Raw genomic sequence first — 4,608 nt, 5'->3', positions numbered from 1 at the left:
TCATATCTTATTTTATTCCAACAATCGGGATACCTGCATGTTTTTTTTTAAGTTTTGTTATTATGAAATATTTACATTTTCCAGTGTCTTTGCCTGTGATATCACTACATATCGGTTTTGTACTACATAACCCATAACTTCAAATGACGTTTAAATGGGGCGCCATTGAAATTATCACCTCATAATACTCAAATAATGATTCCTTATTCCTTAAATATAAACGTTTTAAGAATTGACGCATTTTATTTGATTTCAGAAATAAACATTTCTTGTAAATTAATATGTCGCTATTTTTTTTTAAACTATGATATTTTAACATACTTCATGTACAAATACCCATTTTATATGTGAATCTTTTACAATGAATTTTCAAAATTCAAAACTCATGAAGACTCGGCATATCATATTTAACCATGTTTAAAGTTTTTATTTGGTTTAATAAACTAAAATACCCGACATTATTCATTTATACTGTGGAATCATTTTTATTCGCGGGGGTCAATGTTCACGAGTGGGTAGCAAAATTTTTTCTTGGTTCGTGAGGACGTAATTTCGTTGATACCAGGAAGTTCGGGATAATTTTAATGAATATTAAACAAATGCTTGTATACTAGTGTACGTTCGGGATGTAAATTTGTTGGCAAGGGTTACCCACGAAAGCAACGAACATTGGTTTGCCAAGAACAATGATGATTTCACAGTATTTACATTTTCCAGTGTCTTTGTCTGTGATACACTACCTATCGATTTTATACTATATAACCCATAACTTCGAATGACGTATAATTGGGGCGCCATCGAGGATTGCTAATTGGTATTTAAGGTATCCGATCCATAATACCCTCAGATTCAATGAATCTGAGTGCACAACAGATATGTATGGGCTTAATACTCAGTATACTTGGACATAATTTTCCTATTTAAGTATCAATATGTAAGAGTGGAATGTCTCCTAATTAATGACCTTTTCTTTTTTTTTGAAGAGTTGACCCCTTTTGCTTTTATTCTAAAACAAATCTACACGGTATAAAATTTATTTTCAATAGTTTTTGTATTCCTAATGATAAAATACATCTTTCCACCAAAGCATTTTTTGATATTCCCAGTAATTACTTTTTTATTTTAGAAATGTGCTTGTCTCCATATACCTTAATGCAATCTTCAATAATAATATTTTTGAAAATTTCTCTCGGTAAATCATTTTCTACTCGAAAATGCTTTAAATAAATATCAAAGTATAAAATACATGATGGATATTCAAGGTTGTAAAAATTTGGTCCTAATATGGATCGGATACCTTAAATATTTAATCGTACAATGGCTGAAAATTGTATCAATATAACTTATATAAGTAATAAGGAATCATTCTTTGAATATTATGAGGTGATAATTTCGGTCGGGGTATGATGAAATCTATCATAAAGCCCTTCGGGCTTTATTGGATTATATATATATATATATATATATATATATATATATATATATATATATATATATATATATATATATATATATGCCCCGACCGAAATTATCACCTTATGAGGTGATAATTTCGGTCGGGCCTTATTGGATTTGATCATGCCCCGACCAAAAGAAGGTGTTGCAAAACAGATGGACTATTCCCTAACGTGCAAAGTACCTTTAAATATCCGTCTCGCCTGAGAGTCACATCTAAATGTAGACACATTATGTAGACGACTATATTTACATAGCAGGTTTGTTCTGTACGGAGGCAAAATATACAAACATTTTACGCGCATTTCTATCGAACACGGCAGCCACCAAATACAGTTAGAAAGATAGCCATATACATGTTTCCTGTATTCGAATGTTAACATATCTCAATTTGATATCTACTGTCCAGCGTGTTTAAAATATCATTCTCGAGATACATTAATAAATCTCATTCTGGCTCTTCAAAACCGTCAGAGTTGTAATAATATTCATCCTATGTTTCTATAGTATCTAAATAAACGCTAAGTCTAGTAAAAAAAAAATACAAATTTTTCCGTACATATTTTCACTTTCTACAATGATTTTGTGTGCTTTTAACAACCTGTACATGTATCTTTGAAATCAGCATACCCGTTTATTTCATAAAAAGGGTGAAAAATCAACTTTCTTCATTGATGCATACTAAGTACATTGTTTTAAAAACTCTTGTTCAGAAGAAAATGTTTTTCAAGTTTATAGCGGGGACTTCGCACAGTAATGTTGAAAAAAAAATAAGCAGGCTTGCAAAATATTACATTAACAAGAGTTTAAATAACTTTATTCTGACATTCTTAAATTATCTCTATACATTACCTTTCCATGCGATTAAAAGAAATAATTTTTTTTTTAATTCGAACTTTTTTGGGATTCGAACCCAGTCAAAAGTATAGACACGGTTTGAGTCTATTCTAACTGCATTACCACTCGACTAATCAAGACATGATTTAATGAGGGAAATTTTAATACGTCGTTTTTAGATTTCAAAGGTATTAATGATTTTTTCCAAAAGTCAGATTTATTAAGAATATGCCTCTTTGAAACAAAAATCGGAAATGGCAGTTTTCAAGAAATTGCCTTACTCTAAACGTAAAGATTAAATCAATTTTGTTTCAAGGAGACATTTTTTCACAATGATGAGGATTCCCCTTTTATATAGCGTGAATTCTGCCATATTTGTCTGTGTAACCATTTTCAAATTTATTTCATGGTCTTAAATAAGTTAGTACAAACTTTCCAAATAAAATTCTACCCTGCTTTATGTACAACGTTGTATGAAAAAAAGATTTACATCGAATTCTGTAACTTTGATTTTTCTATTTTATCTATTTATTATTTTCTAGGGAAAATTAGCATAGAAACTGCAACACCTTCTTTTCACTTCATAATACTCATAGAATGAATTCCTTTTTCCTTATTTATATTCTAAATGCCGCGATAGGTCTCCGATTTACAATGGACTAATAAATAGCGAACATCATATAAACGGCTAAAATATGGCTGTACATGTATTTTCACAGAAAATAAAAAACTTCTATACGATTGCGATTTATTTCAATACTACGCGGGATATATATTTGGACATGTTTTGCGCTGTTTTAGGAGAAAGTGGAACATGTTTTTATCTAATGATAATGGTTACATGCATATATCGCTCTCAATAGTTCGCTTAGATATGTATTTCATCTTCTCTCTTTTAAATATGTCTATACCGAATCGAGTCACGATTTTCCCCTGGTGTCCGGCTACTTCGATTCAGCTTATTACATTCTTTGGTTCTGGTATGTATGTGTCACTCAAACGAGATGTTTTCTGTGGCTCAAAGAAATTCATAAAACAAACTTTGTCTCAGATTAGAGAATTACACAGCACATTTATTGTCCGACAACAGGAAATGCTCACATCTACAAACTTATCTTCAAACGGTTCATTCCGAGCTTTAAAATTCAATACGGCGTGAGTAATTATAACTGACGGGCGACTCCAATTAAAATTGTGTCATAAGCCAAAATATATTGGATGAAAAGATTGCTGAAATATTTAACGACAGAAGAACAATTAATGGCAGATATTAAAGGAGGTTGTAATCCGCGCTGACAGATACACAAACCCTAGAACAGAGTGACATGTATACATCTAGTTCTATCACAGATAAGGCGGGCGCCCCTCGCTGCCATTGAATGCAGGGATCAGATGATCCGGACGCATACAGACCCAAGTCAGAGTGGTATTGACGGCCGGTCGGGATGTCTTGTACTTCTATTGTTACTGCAAAGTGTCTCGAAGACTTCGATGCCTCGTTCCTCAATAACAAAATTCATCCATGACCTGACTATTGCGATGCTCATTTCAGACTTTTTTTCGAGTTCATTTACACGCGATTTCTTCTAGTACGCAAACGAATACAATTTTATTGTAATAAATTTTTATTACACACTTTCTAAATACAAAATTCATGGGTTTTTTTTACACAGGCACATGATGTTATATATGAAATAATTTATATACCCTCTACGTAACACACATTGTGTACTATAAGGTAGAGGGTATAGGTCCATATTTTTTACAATGAGAAAAAATATAACGCCAGGTGTCTGGGATTTTTTTCATCAATTTTTTTATCAATGTTACACGCATGCAAAGTTGTTCATTCATCGACACACTAATGCACGCCACGGAGAGACAAAGATACAATGTAACAGAAGGAGCGCATGCCCTAAGACTTCCCAAAACGTTCGATCAAAGCGTACATTTATAATCCTTCTTCTTTTTCTTTTAAAACTTTTGTTTTCGGACTTTTTTCATGATCCACTTGAATTACATAAAATGATTTTGATACATTACCGGAAATACTAGTATACTCTCTCTCTCTCTCTCTCTCTCTCTCTCTCTCTCTCTCTCTCTCTCTTAAGAAGCAAGAAATGCGGGGGTACATGTATATGGAATTTTTAAATCAATTTTGACAATTCCCTGTACCATGTGTTAATGTCAGGCGCAGCGTTGTAATTTTTTCTATCGTTAACCCTTTTACATTTTCAACCTCTAGATTTGCGCATGACTAACATTTGAACTAACGATTTTTTCGACACTATACCAATTTTATTTATAATCCGATTG

The sequence above is a fragment of the Magallana gigas genome, chromosome 3, assembly GCF_963853765.1.
Source record: "Magallana gigas chromosome 3, xbMagGiga1.1, whole genome shotgun sequence".
Lineage (NCBI taxonomy): Eukaryota > Metazoa > Mollusca > Bivalvia > Ostreida > Ostreidae > Magallana > Magallana gigas.
This window is presented reverse-complemented; position numbering follows the sequence as displayed.